This window comes from Lissotriton vulgaris, chromosome 8, assembly GCF_964263255.1.
Source record: "Lissotriton vulgaris chromosome 8, aLisVul1.2, whole genome shotgun sequence".
Classification (NCBI taxonomy): Eukaryota; Metazoa; Chordata; class Amphibia; order Caudata; family Salamandridae; genus Lissotriton; species Lissotriton vulgaris.
In genome coordinates, this window is record NC_141696.1 from 1,529,642,551 (window position 1) to 1,529,658,135 (window position 15,585).

At 40.4% G+C, this 15,585-nt stretch overlaps 2 non-coding genes across 2 annotated transcripts; both read right to left on the reverse strand.

Annotated features, from left to right (window-relative positions):
* Positions 1-6,716: 6,716 nt before the first annotated feature.
* TRNAS-GGA (transfer RNA serine (anticodon GGA)) lies at positions 6,717-6,789 on the reverse strand. The gene has a single exon. It is a non-coding gene; the product is annotated as a tRNA-Ser (tRNA).
* Positions 6,790-10,210: 3,421 nt separating this feature from the next.
* On the reverse strand, positions 10,211-10,283 carry TRNAF-GAA (transfer RNA phenylalanine (anticodon GAA)). Its single transcript has one exon. It is a non-coding gene; the product is annotated as a tRNA-Phe (tRNA).
* Positions 10,284-15,585: the final 5,302 nt, after the last annotated feature.

Below are 15,585 nucleotides of genomic sequence, written 5' to 3' on the forward strand. Positions count from 1 at the left end.
TTTTTTAACTCTGAATGGACTAGCACTATATTACCCAGATATATTTGGCATGAGTAGGTAAGCAATGTCATCTGACTACTGACATCTGTGTTCAAGGGGAAGTGGAATGTGATGCAGACAAGAGTTTACTTTACAAAAAAGGACGAAATGGAAAACATTCATAGTCAAACCGGAAGGCAAGATAGGTGGAAGAAAGTTTAAAAGGAGGACAGAAAGCAAAGTCTATGTTGAATTGATCATTTTGTAGATCAGTTGACAAAAATGTTAATAGAGAAAAAGTACTACAGCTGATTCCAAGACCTGTTTTGTTAGAAGCAAGGAACCTCTCAACTGTGCCGAATCCCGGGATTGAACCAGGGACCTTTAGATCTTCAGTCTAACGCTCTCCCAACTGAGCTATTTCGGCCTTCTGATAGCTGGGGTCTTCATACTTTAATTTGAACCATTTAACAAAATAGATGCAGGACCTGGATTTTTAACCTCATATGGTAGAGATATGTTTTAAGGAGTCCTGTATCATTCCCCAGTTAACTGGTGCAATGGGTAAATAGCATTTTTGGGATCCAGGTTAGGTAGTTATTTTTTTAACTCTGAATGGACTAGCACTATATTACCCAGATATATTTGGCATGAGTAGGTAAGCAATGTCATCTGACTACTGACATCTGTGTTCAAGGGGAAGTGGAATGTGATGCAGACAAGAGTTTACTTTACAAAAAAGGACGAAATGGAAAACATTCATAGTCAAACCTGAAGGCAAGATAGGTGGAAGAAAGTTTAAAAGGAGGACAGAAAGCAAAGTCTATGTTGAATTGATCATTTTGTAGATCAGTTGATAAAAATGTTGATAGAGAAAAAAGTACTACAGCTGATTCCAAGACCTATTTTGTTAGAAGCAAGGAACCTCTCAACTGTGCCGAAACCCGGGATTGAACCAGGGACCTTTAGATCTTCAGTCTAACGCTCTCCCAACTGAGCTATTTCAGCCTTCTGATAGCTGGGGTCTTCATACTTTAATGTGAACCATTTAACAAAATAGATGCAGGACCTGGATTTTTAACCTTATATGGTAGAGATATGTTTTAAGGAGTCCTGTATCATTCCCAATTAACTGGTGCAATGGGTAAATAGCATTTTTGGGATCCAGGTTAGGTAGTTGTTTTTTTAACTCTGAATGGACTAGTACTATATTACCTAGATATATTTGGCATGAGTAGTTAAGCAATGTCATCTGACTACTGACATCTGTGTTCAAGGGGAAGTGGAATGTGATGCAGACAAGAGTTTACTTTACAAAAAAGGACAAAATGGGAAACATTCATTGTGAAACCTGAAGGCAAGATAGGTGGAAGAAAGTTTAAAAGGAGGACAGAAAGCAAAGTCTATGTTGAATTGATCATTTTGTAGATCAGTTGATAAAAATGTTGATAGAGAAAAAAGTACTACAGCTGATTCCAAGACCTATTTTGTTAGAAGCAAGGAACCTCTCAACTGTGCCGAAACCCGGGATTGAACCAGGGACCTTTAGATCTTCAGTCTTACGCTCTCCCAACTGAGCTATTGCGGCCTGCTTATAGCTGTGGTCTTCATACTTTAATTTGAACCATTTAACAAAATAGATGCAGGACCTGGATTTTTAACCTCATATGGTAGAGATATGTTTTAAGGAGTCCTGTATCATTCCCCAGTTAACTGGTGCAATGGGTAAATAGCATTTTTGGGATCCAGGTTAGGTAGTTGTTTTTTTAACTCTGAATGGACTAGCACTATATTACCTAGATATATTTGGCATGAGTAGGTAAGCAATGTCATCTGACTACTGACATCTGTGTTCAAGGGGAAGTGGAATGTGATGCAGACAAGAGTTTACTTTACAAAAAAGGACGAAATGGGAAACATTCATTGTCAAACCTGAAGGCAAGATAGGTGGAAGAAAGTTTAAAAAGAGGACAGAAAGCAAAGTCTATGTTGAATTGATCATTTTGTAGATCAGTTGATAAAAATGTTGATGGAGAAAAAAGTACTACAGCTTATTCCAAGACCTATTTTCTTCGAAGCAAGGAAACTCTCAACTGTGCCGAAACCCGGGATTGAACCAGGGACCTTTAGATCTTCAGTCTAACGCTCTCCCAACTGAGCTTTTGCGGCCTGCTTATAGCTGTGGTCTTCATACTTTAATTTAAACCATTTAACAAAATAGATGCAGGACCTGGATTTTTAACCTCATATGGTAGAGATATGTTTTAAGGAGTCCTGTATCATTCCGCAATTAACTGGTACAATGGGTAAATAGCATTTTTTGGATCCAGGTTAGGTAGTTGTTTTTTTAACTCTGAATGGACTAGCACTATATTACCCAGATATATTTGGCATGAGTAGGTAAGCAATGTCATCTGACTACTGACATCTGTGTTCAAGGGGAAGTGGAAGGTAATGCAGACAAGAGTTTACTTTACAAAAAATCATGAAATGGGAAATATTCATTGTCAAACCTGAAGGTAAGAGAGGTGGAAGCAAGTTTAGAAGGAGGACATAAAGCAAAGTCTATGTTAAATTGATTGTGTTGTAGATCAGTTGGAAAAAATTTGATGAATAGAGAAAAAGTACTACAGCTGATTCCAAGACCTATTTTGTTTGAAGCAAGGAACCTCTCAAATGTGCCGAAACCCGGGATTGAACCAGGGACCTTTAGATCTTCAGTCTAACGCTCTCCCAACTGAGCTATTTCAGCCTTCTGATAGCTGTGGTCTTCATACTTTAATTTGAACCATTTAACAAAATAGATGCAGGACCTGGATTTCTAACCTCATATGGTAGAGATATGTTTTAAGGAGTCCTGTGTCATTCCCCAGTTAACTGGTGCAATGGGTAAATAGCATTTTTGGGATCCAGGTTAGGTAGTTGTTTTTTTAACTCTGAATGGACTAGCACTATATTACCTAGATATATTTGGCATGAGTAGGTAAGCAATGTCATCTGACTACTGACATCTGTGTTCAAGGGGAAGTGGAATGTGATGCAGACAAGAGTTTACTTTACAAAAAAGGATGAAATGGGAAACATTCATTGTCAAACCTGAAGGCAAGATAGGTGGAAGAAAGTTTAAAAAGAGGACAGAAAGCAAAGTCTATGTTGAATTGATCATTTTGTAGATCAGTTGATAAAAATGTTGATAGAGAAAAAAGTACTACAGCTTATTCCAAGACCTATTTTGTTAGAAGCAAGGAACCTCTCAACTGTGCCGAAACCCAGGATTGAACCAGGGACCTTTAGATCTTCAGTCTAACGCTCTCCCAACTGAGCTATTTCGGCTTGCCTATAGCTGTGGTCTTCATACTTTAATTTAAACCATTTAACAAAATAGATGCAGGACCTGGATTTTTAACCTCATATGGTAGAGATATGTTTTAAGGAGTCCTGTATCATTCCCCAGTTAACTGGTGCAATGGGTAAATAGCATTTTTGGGATCCAGGTTAGGTAGTTGTTTTTTTAACTCTGAATGGACTAGCACTATATTACCTAGATATATTTGGCGTGAGTAGGTAAGCAATGTCATCTGACTACTGACATCTGTGTTCAAGGGGAAGTGGAATGTGATGCAGACAAGAGTTTACTTTACAAAAAAGGACGAAATGGGAAACATTCATTGTCAAACCTGAAGGCAAGATAGGTGGAAGAAAGTTTAAAAGGAGGACAGAAAGCAAAGTCTATGTTGAATTGATCATTTTGTAGATCAGTTGATAAAAATGTTGATAGAGAAAAAAGTACTACAGCTGATTCCAAGACCTATTTTGTTAGAAGCAAGGAACCTCTCAACTGTGCCGAAACCCGGGATCTTTAGATCTTCAGTCTAACGCTCTCCCAACTGAGCTATTGCGGCCTGCTTATAGCTGTGGTCTTCATACTTTAATTTAAACCATTTAACAAAATAGATGCAGGACCTGGATTTTTAACCTCATATGGTAGAGATATGTTTTAAGGAGTCCTGTATCATTCCGCAATTAACTGGTGCAATGGGCAAATAGCAGTTTTGGGATCCAGGTTAGGTAGTTGTTTTTTTAACTCTGAATGGACTAGCACTATATTACCCAGATATATTTGGCATGAGTAGGTAAGCAATGTCATCTGACTACTGACATCTGTATTCAAGGGGAGGTGGAAGGTAATGCAGACAAGAGTTTACTTTACAAAAAAGCATGAAATGGGAAATATTCATTGTCAAACCTGAAGGTAAGAGAGGTGGAAGCAAGTTTAGAAGGAGGACATAAAGCAAAGTCTATGTTAAATTGATTGTGTTGTAGATCAGTTGGAAAAAATTTGATGAATAGAGAAAAAGTACTACAGCTGATTCCAAGACCTATTTTGTTAGAAGCAAGGAACCTCTCAACTGTGCCGAAACCCGGGATTGAACCAGGGACCTTTAGATCTTCAGTCTAACGCTCTCCCAACTGAGCTATTTCAGCCTGCTTATAGCTGTGGTCTTCATACTTTAATTTAAACCATTTAACAAAATAGATGCAAGTCCTGGATTTTTAACCTCATATGGTAGAGATATGTTTTAAGGAGTCCTGTATCATTCCGCAATTAACTGGTACAATGGGTAAATAGCATTTTTTGGATCCAGGTTAGGTAGTTGTTTTTGTAACTCTGAATGGACTAGCACTATATTACCCAGATATATTTGGCATGAGTAGGTAAGCAATGTCATCTGACTACTGACATCTGTGTTCAAGGGGAAGTGGAAGGTAATGCAGACAAGAGTTTACTTTACAAAAAAGCATGAAATGGGAAATATTCATTGTCAAACCTGAAGGTAAGAGAGGTGAAAGCAAGTTTAGAAGGAGGACATAAAGCAAAGTCAATGTTAAATTGATTGTGTTGTAGATCAGTTGGAAAAAATTTGATGAATAGAGAAAAAGTACTACAGCTGATTCCAAGACCTATTTTGTTAGAAGCAAGGAACGTCTCAACTGTGCCGAAACCCGGGATTGAACCAGGGACCTTTAGATCTTCAGTCTAACGCTCTCCCAACTGAGCTATTTGGGCCTTCTGATAGCTGGGGTCTTCATACTTTAATTTGAACCATTTAACAAAATAGATGCAGGACCTGGATTTGTAACCTCATATGGTAGAGATATGTTTTAAGGAGTCCTGTATCATTCCCCAGTTAACTGGTGCAATGGGTAAATAGCATTTTTGGGATCCAGGTTAGGTAGTTGTTTTTTTAACTCTGAATGGACTAGCACTATATTACCCAGATATATTTGGCATGAGTAGGTAAGCAATGTCATCTGACTACTGACATCTGTGTTCAAGGGGAAGTGGAATGTGATGCAGACAAGATTTTACTTTACAAAAAAGGACGAAATGGAAAACATTCATAGTCAAACCTGAAGGCAAGATAGGTGGAAGAAAGTTTAAAAGGAGGACAGAAAGCAAAGTCTATGTTGAATTGATCATTTTGTAGATCAGTTGATAAAAATGTTAATAGAGAAAAAAGTACTACAGCTGATTCCAAGACCTATTTTGTTAGAAGCAAGGAACCTCTCAACTCTGCCGAAACCCGGGAATGAACCAGGGACCTTTAGATCTTCACTCTAACGCTCTCCCAACTGAGCTATTTCGGCCTTCTGATAGCTGGGGTCTTCATACTTTAATTTGAACCATTTAACAAAATAGATGCAGGACCTGGATTTTTAACCTCATATGGTGAGATATGTTTTAAGGAGTCCGGTATCATTCCCCAGTTAACTGGTGCAATGGGTAAATAGCATTTTTGGGATCCAGGTTAGGTAGTTGTTTTTTTAACTCTGAATGGACTAGCACTATATTACCCAGATATATTTGGCATGAGTAGGTAAGCAATGTCATCTGACTACTGACATCTGTGTTCAAGGGGAAGTGGAATGTGATGCAGACAAGAGTTTACTTTACAAAAAAGGACGAAATGGAAAACATTCATAGTCAAACCTGAAGGCAAGATAGGTGGAAGAAAGTTTAAAAGGAGGACAGAAAGCAAAGTCTATGTTGAATTGATCATTTTGTAGATCAGTTGATAAAAATGTTGATAGAGAAAAAAGTACTACAGCTGATTCCAAGACCTATTTTGTTAGAAGCAAGGAACCTCTCAACTGTGCCGAAACCCAGGATTGAACCAGGGACCTTTAGATCTTCAGTCTAACGCTCTCCCAACTTAGCTATTTCAGCCTGCTTATAGCTGTGGTCTTCATACTTTAATTTGAACCATTTAACAAAATAGATGCAGGACCTGGATTTGTAACCTCATATGGTAGAGATATGTTTTAAGGAGTCCTGTATCATTCCCCAGTTAACTGGTGCAATGGGTAAATAGCATTTTTGGGATCCAGGTTAGGTAGTTGTTTTTTTAACTCTGAATGGACTAGCACTATATTACCCAGATATATTTGGCATGAGTAGGTAAGCAATGTCATCTGACTACTGACATCTGTGTTCAAGGGGAAGTGGAATGTGATGCAGACAAGAGTTTACTTTACAAAAAAGGACGAAATGGAAAACATTCATAGTCAAACCTGAAGGCAAGATAGGTGGAAGAAAGTTTAAAAGGAGGACAGAAAGCAAAGTCTATGTTGAATTGATCATTTTGTAGATCAGTTGATAAAAATGTTGATAGAGAAAAAAGTACTACAGCTGATTCCAAGACCTATTTTGTTAGAAGCAAGGAACCTCTCAACTGTGCCGAAACCCAGGATTGAACCAGGGACCTTTAGATCTCCAGTCTACCGCTCTCCCAACTTAGCTATTTCAGCCTACTTATAGCTGTGGTCTTCATACTTTAATTTAAACCATTTAACAAAATAGATGCAGGACCTGGATTTTTAACCTCATATGGTGAGATATGTTTTAAGGAGTCCTGTATCATTCCGCAATTAACTGGTGCAATGGGTAAATAGCATTTTTGGGATCCAGGTTAGGTAGTTGTTTTTTTAACTCTGAATGGACTAGCACTATATTACCCAGATATATTTGGCATGAGTAGGTAAGCAATGTCATCTGACTACTGACATCTGTGTTCAAGGGGAAGTGGAAGGTAATGCAGACAAGAGTTTACTTTACAAAAAAGCATGAAATGGGAAATATTCATTGTCAAACCTGAAGGTAAGAGAGGTTGAAGCAAGTTTAGAAGGAGGATATAAAGCAAAGTCCATGTTAAATTGATTGTGTTGTAGATCAGTTGGAAAAAATTTGATGAATAGAGAAAAAGTACTACAGCTGATTCCAAGACCTATTTTGTTAGAAGCAAGGAACCTCTCAACTGAGCCGAAACCCGGGATTGAACCAGGGACCTTTAGATCTTCAGTCTAACGCTCTCCCAACTGAGCTATTTCTGCCTTCTGATAGCTGGGGTCTTCATACTTTAATTTGAACCATTTAACAAAATAGATGCAGGACCTGGATTTTTAACCTCATATGGTAGAGATATGTTTTAAGGAGTCCTGTATCATTCCCAATTAACTGGTGCAATGGGTAAATAGCATTTTTGGGATCCAGGTTAGGTAGTTGTTTTTTTAACTCTGAATGGACTAGCACTATATTACCTAGATATATTTGGCATGAGTAGTTAAGCAATGTCATCTGAGTGACTACTGACATCTGTGTTCAAGGGGAAGTGGAATGTGATGCAGACAAGAGTTTACTTTACAAAAAAGGACGAAATGGGAAACATTCATTGTGAAACCTGAAGGCAAGATAGGTGGAAGAAAGTTTAAAAGGAGGACAGAAAGCAAAGTCTATGTTGAATTGATCATTTTGTAGATCAGTTGATAAAAATGTTGATAGAGAAAAAAGTACTACAGCTGATTCCAAGACCTATTTTGTTAGAAGCAAGGAACCTCTCAACTGTGCCGAAACCCGGGATTGAACCAGGGACCTTTAGATCTTCAGTCTTACGCTCTCCCAACTGAGCTATTGCGGCCTGCTTATAGCTGTGGTCTTCATACTTTAATTTAAATCATTTAACAAAATAGATGCAGGACCTGGATTTTTAACCTCATATGGTAGAGATATGTTTTAAGGAGTCCTGTATCATTCCGCAATTAACTGGTGCAATGGGCAAATAGCATTTTTGGGATCCAGGTTAGGTAGTTGTTTTTTTAACTCTGAATGGACTAGCACTATATTACCCAGATATATTTGGCATGAGTAGGTAAGCAATGTCATCTGACTACTGACATCTGTGTTCAAGGGGAAGTGGAAGGTAATGCAGACAAGAGTTTACTTTACAAAAAAGCATGAAATGGGAAATATTCATTGTCAAACCTGAAGGTAAGAGAGGTGGAAGCAAGTTTAGAAGGAGGACATAAAGCAAAGTCTATGTTAAATTGATTGTGTTGTAGATCAGTTGGAAAAAAATTGATGAATAGAGAAAAAGTACTACAGCTGATTCCAAGACCTATTTTGTTAGAAGCAAGGAACCTCTCAACTGTGCCGAAACCCGGGATTGAACCAGGTACCTTTAGATCTTCAGTCTAACGCTCTCCCAAATGAGCTATTTCAGCATTCTGATAGCTGGGGTCTTCATACTTTAATTTGAACCATTTAACAAAATAGATGCAGGACCTGGATTTTTAACCTCATATGGTGGAGATATGTTTTAAGGAGTCCTGTATCATTCCCCAGTTAACTGGTGCAATGGGTAAATAGCATTTTTGGGATCCAGGTTAGGTAGTTGTTTTTTTAACTCTGAATGGACTAGCACTATATTACCTAGATATATTTGGCATGAGTAGGTAAGCAATGTCATCTGACTACTGACATCTGTGTTCAAGGGGAAGTGGAATGTGATGCAGACAAGAGTTTACTTTACAAAAAAGGACGAAGTGGGAAACATTCATTGTCAAACCTGAAGGCAAGATAGGTGGAAGAAAGTTTAAAAGGAGGACAGAAAGCAAAGTCTATGTTGAATTGATCATTTTGTAGATCAGTTGATAAAAATGTTGATAGAGAAAAAAGTACTACAGCTGATTCCATGACCTATTTTGTTAGAAGCAAGGAACCTCTCAACTGTGCCGAAACCCGGGATGGAAACAGGGACCTTTAGATCTTCAGTCTAACGCTCTCCCAACTGAGCTATTTCGGCCTGCTTATAGCTGTGGTCTTCATACTTTAATTTAAACCATTTAACAACAATAGATGCAGGACCTGGATTTTTAACCTCATGTGGTAGAGATATGTTTTAAGGAGTCCTGTATCATTCCCCAGTTAACTGGTGCAATGGGTAAATAGCATTTTTGGGATCCAGGTTAGGTAGTTGTTTTTTTAACTCTGAATGGACTAGCACTATATTACCCAGATATATTTGGCATGAGTAGGTAAGCAATGTCATCTGACTACTGACATCTGTGTTCAAGGGGAAGTGGAAGGTAATGCAGACAAGAGTTTACTTTACAAAAAAGCATGAAATGGGAAATATTCATTGTCAAACCTGAAGGTAAGAGAGGTGGAAGCAAGTTTAGAAGGAGGACATAAAGCAAAGTCTATGTTAAATTGATTGTGTTGTAGATCAGTTGGAAAAAATTTGATGAATAGAGAAAAAGTACTACAGCTGATTCCAAGACCTATTTTGTTAGAAGCAAGGAACGTCTCAACTGTGCCGAAACCCGGGATTGAACCAGGGACCTTTAGATCTTCAGTCTAACGCTCTCCCAACTGAGCTATTTCAGCCTTCTGATAGCTGGGTTCTTCATACTTTAATTTGAACCATTTAACAAAATAGATGCAGGACCTGGATTTTTAACCTCATATGGTAGAGATATGTTTTAAGGAGTCCTGTATTATTCCCCAGTTAACTGGTGCAATGGGTAAATAGCATTTTTGGGATCCAGGTTAGGTAGTTGTTTTTTTAACTCTGAATGGACTAGCACTATATTACCCAGATATATTTGGCATGAGTAGGTAAGCAATGTCATCTGACTACTGACATCTGTGTTCAAAGGGAAGTGGAATGTGATGCAGACAAGAGTTTACTTTACAAAAAAGGACGAAATGGAAAACATTCATAGTCAAACCGGAAGGCAAGATAGGTGGAAGAAAGTTTAAAAGGAGGACAGAAAGCAAAGTCTATGTTGAATTGATCATTTTGTAGATCAGTTGACAAAAATGTTAATAGAGAAAAAGTACTACAGCTGATTCCAAGACCTGTTTTGTTAGAAGCAAGGAACCTCTCAACTGTGCCGAAACCCGGGATTGAACCAGGGACCTTTAGATCTTCAGTCTAACGCTCTCCCAACTGAGCTATTTCGGCCTTCTGATAGCTGGGGTCTTCATACTTTAATTTGAACCATTTAACAAAATAGATGCAGGACCTGTATTTTTAACCTCATATGGTAGAGATATGTTTTAAGGAGTCCTGTATCATTCCCCAGTTAACTGGTGCAATGGGTAAATAGCATTTTTGGGATCCAGGTTAGGTAGTTGTTTTTTTAACTCTGAATGGACTAGCACTATATTACCCAGATATATTTGGCATGAGTAGGTAAGCAATGTCATCTGACTACTGACATCTGTGTTCAAGGGGAAGTGGAATGTGATGCAGACAAGAGTTTACTTTACAAAAAAGGACGAAATGGAAAACATTCATAGTCAAACCTGAAGGCAAGATAGGTGGAAGAAAGTTTAAAAGGAGGACAGAAAGCAAAGTCTATGTTGAATTGATCATTTTGTAGATCAGTTGATAAAAATGTTGATAGAGAAAAAAGTACTACAGCTGATTCCAAGACCTATTTTGTTAGAAGCAAGGAACCTCTCAACTGTGCCGAAACCCGGGATTGAACCAGGGACCTTTAGATCTTCAGTCTAACGCTCTCCCAACTGAGCTATTTCAGCCTTCTGATAGCTGGGGTCTTCATACTTTAATTTGAACCATTTAACAAAATAGATGCAGGACCTGGATTTTTAACCTCATATGGTAGAGATATGTTTTAAGGAGTCCTGTATCATTCCCAATTAACTGGTGCAATGGGTAAATAGCATTTTTGGGATCCAGGTTAGGTAGTTGTTTTTTTAACTCTGAATGGACTAGTACTATATTACCTAGATATATTTGGCATGAGTAGTTAAGCAATGTCATCTGACTACTGACATCTGTGTTCAAGGGGAAGTGGAATGTGATGCAGACAAGAGTTTACTTTACAAAAAAGGACGAAATGGGAAACATTCATTATGAAACCTGAAGGCAAGATAGGTGGAAGAAAGTTTAAAAGGAGGACAGAAAGCAAAGTCTATGTTGAATTGATCATTTTGTAGATCAGTTGATAAAAATGTTGATAGAGAAAAAAGTACTACAGCTGATTCCAAGACCTATTTTGTTAGAAGCAAGGAACCTCTCAACTGTGCCGAAACCCGGGATTGAACCAGGGACCTTTAGATCTTCAGTCTTACGCTCTCCCAACTGAGCTATTGCGGCCTGCTTATAGCTGTGGTCTTCATACTTTAATTTGAACCATTTAACAAAATAGATGCAGGACCTGGATTTTTAACCTCATATGGTAGAGATATGTTTTAAGGAGTCCTGTATCATTCCCCAGTTAACTGGTGCAATGGGTAAATAGCATTTTTGAGATCCAGGTTAGGTAGTTGTTTTTTTTAACTCTGAATGGACTAGCACTATATTACCCAGATATATTTGGCATGAGTAGGTAAGCAATGTCATCTGACTACTGACATCTGTGTTCAAGGGGAAGTGGAAGGTAATGCAGACAAGAGTTTACTTTACAAAAAATCATGAAATGGGAAATATTCATTGTCAAACCTGAAGGTAAGAGAGGTGGAAGCAAGTTTAGAAGGATGACATAAAGCAAAGTCTATGTTAAATTGATTGTGTTGTAGATCAGTTGGAAAAAATTTGATGAATAGAGAAAAAGTACTACAGCTGATTCCAAGACCTATTTTGTTAGAAGCAAGGAACCTCTCAACTGTGCCGAAACCCGGGATTGAACCAGGGACCTTTAGATCTTCAGTCTAACGCTCTCCCAACTGAGCTATTTCAGCCTTCTGATAGCTGTGGTCTTCATACTTTAATTTGAACCATTTAACAAAATAGATGCAGGACCTGGATTTCTAACCTCATATGGTAGAGATATGTTTTAAGGAGTCCTGTATCATTCCCCAGTTAACTGGTGCAATGGGTAAATAGCATTTTTGGGATCCAGGTTAGGTAGTTGTTTTTTTAACTCTGAATGGACTAGCACTATATTACCTAGATATATTTGGCATGAGTAGGTAAGCAATGTCATCTGACTACTGACATCTGTGTTCAAGGGGAAGTGGAATGTGATGCAGACAAGAGTTTACTTTACAAAAAAGGACGAAATGGGAAACATTCATTGTCAAACCTGAAGGCAAGATAGGTCGAAGAAAGTTTAAAAAGAGGACAGAAAGCAAAGTCTATGTTGAATTGATCATTTTATAGATCAGTTGATAAAAATGTTGATAGAGAAAAAAGTACTACAGCTTATTCCAAGACCTATTTTGTTAGAAGCAAGGAACCTCTCAACTGTGCCGAAACCCAGGATTGAACCAGGGACCTTTAGATCTTCAGTCTAACGCTCTCCCAACTGAGCTATTTCGGCCTGCCTATAGCTGTGGTCTTCATACTTTAATTTAAACCATTTAACAAAATAGATGCAGGACCTGGATTTTTAACCTCATATGGTAGAGATATGTTTGAAGGAGTCCTGTATCATTCCCCAGTTAACTGGTGCAATGGGTAAATAGCATTTTTGGGATCCAGGTTAGGTAGTTGTTTTTTTAACTCTGAATGGACTAGTACTATATTACCCAGATATATTTGGCATGAGTAGGTAAGCAATGTCATCTGACTACTGACATCTGTGTTCAAGGGGAAGTGGAATGTGATGCAGACAAGAGTTTACTTTACAAAAAAGGACGAAATGGAAAACATTCATAGTCAAACCTGAAGGCAAGAAAGGTGGAAGAAAGTTTAAAAGGAGGACAGAAAGCAAAGTCTATGTTGAATTGATCATTTTGTAGATCAGGTGATAAAAATGTTGATAGAGAAAAAAGTACTACAGCTGATTCCAAGACCTATTTTGCTAGAAGCAAGGAACCTCTCAACTGGAAAGGGGCGACCACTCGGTCCCCCCGAACGTATGGCGGAGTGCCTCGATCCCCCCGGGAAGCCATTTTTGGGCGGGAGGCGCGTCTCGGCTGGTATGCCCGAAGCGGCGTAGCCAGGGCGCGCTTTTTCCCGCCCTAGAGTGGGCTGGCCTAGACACCGACGTAGCCAGCCCCGCCCTAGGGGCAGGCAGGGGCGGGTTCTCGCCCGCCCTGAAGACGGATAAAAAGAGACGCAAGACCAGATGACGTCCTCTTGTTCTTGTGCTCCGAAGCTGCACCTCCTCGCTACCCGTGAGCTCGGGACAGAACGAAGAGCCAATTTTGAGCGTTTTGATCTTTTTTCTTTGTCTTCTAGATACTTCGTCGGAGAGATGCCCAAGAAAGGCGTAAAGAGAATGACGACCGACCAGATGGTGCGGGCCCTTTTCAAAGAGATGTCCGACATAAAGAAACGGTTGGCGGAGCGAGACGGGGAGGAGGGTTCGGGCCCTGCGCCGGCTGGAGGGAGACCTAAGAGGCCAAAGAGGGTTCCAGCCGGTGGAGACGTCCCGGTTCCCTCTGCCCCGCTCGAGGCGCCGACCCCAGTACCAATGGAGGGGAATCCAATCCCCGTTGTCGTCACACCGACATCCAATGAAGACATGCCCCCCGAGCTGGCAGCACAGCTAGCAGCATGGCTGGGGGATAGTAGTGATGGCGCCACGGCTGCCGAGGCACAGGCGTTGATAAGAGGGCTGCGTGAGAAGAGAGATGCAGCTAAAGTGACTGCGCCGTTGGCGGGAATAGACAAGCCGCAAGCGGCAGAAACAGCGTCCGGTTCAGGTAAGCGGCCATTGCCGATTGCAAGGGACGAGTCAGCACCCTCTCGTAGAGAGAGATTGGGACAACATGTGCCTTTAGCTATAAAGGAAAAGATCTGGGCGGGGGAATATGTGAATATTTTCTCCTTGCTTGTTGATCATTATGAGGTGGAGCATGTTAAGAGTCAGAAGGACCTAATGCACCCGAGTGTTTGGCGCGCAAAAATGGCCGCCTTTAAGGTAAATGAGAATATTGGCAACTGGGGCAATGTGTGGGGTATTTTTACATCGATTTTGGGGGAACGTAGGCCCGAGTTGCTTCCTGAGTTTCCCATTTATCAATCTCGAATCATGGGTTACTCGACAGCGTATCAGGGTAACCATTGGTTCTGTTATGACAATCTGTTCAGGAAAGAAAAGGAGCATAACAAGGGTTTGACTTGGGATTGTTACGATTCTGTCACATGGGATAAAATGAAAGAATCAGGAATGTTAAAAATGCCATTGGTTGGGAGCAATGTTGTTGATTACTCCCGCCAAAATGTGGGGACGCCCTTTCGACCAAGTACGAGCACCGACGATTATTCGAGACCCGCAGGCAATACAGGGAGAAAGGGTTTCTGCTTTAATTTCAACAAAGGGAAATGTACCAGGCCTCCGGGATCGTGTAAATTCAAACACGAATGTAGTACTTGTGGGTCATCCCATCCTGAGTCATCGTGCAGAGCCAGAACGAGTGAAAATGGGGGTAAGGGAGGCGCCAAACAGGTCTAAGTTAGTCCGAGGGGCGCCTTTACCAACCCCGATTGATACCTTGGCAATGATCCCCTGGCTCAGCGAATACCCGGATCGTACTTCTGCTGGGGTGCTGCAGAACGGTTTTTCACACGGTTTCCGCATCCCGGTGGGGGACTTTCAGGGTGTAGGGATGTGCAAAAATCAACTCTCCGTTTTACAACATACATCTGTAGTGCAAGAGAAGATTCAGAAAGAGGTTAGGCGGGGACGGGTCGCTGGCCCGTTTAGTGTACCCCCGGTACCGAATTTTGTCTGTTCTCCGTTAGGGGTGGTCCCCAAGAAGGACCCAGGTGAGTTTCGTTTGATCCATAATCTGTCTGCTCCACATGGTCTTTCGGTGAACGATGCAATTGATCCAGAAGTTTGTTCGGTGCGATACGCATCGTTTGACGAGGCAGTAGCCATCTTGAATCGCCTGGGGCCCGGGACGTTGATGGCGAAATCGGATATCGAGTCAGCGTTCCGGTTGCTCCCGGTACACCCAGACGACCAGCGTCTTCTGGGATTCGGGTTTCAGGGGTCATTTTACATGGATAAGTGTATGCCAATGGGATGCTCTATATCATGTGCTTATTTTGAGAAATTCAGTACTTTCCTGCAATGGGTGTTCACTAAGAAAACGGGTTTCCGAAATGTAATGCACTACCTTGACGACTTTTTGTTCCTTGGCCCCGCCGGAAATCCCGAATGTGCCCAGGCCTTAGCTGAATTCTGTGTGTTGATGGGTCATTTTGGCGTGCCATTGGCACCGGGTAAAACTATGGGTCCCACGACTTGCCTCGAGTTTTTGGGGATCGAGTTGGACTCAAGGGAGGGGTGTTTCCGTTTACCAGCTAGCAAAGTGTTGACACTCAGGGCAGCCCTCCAAGT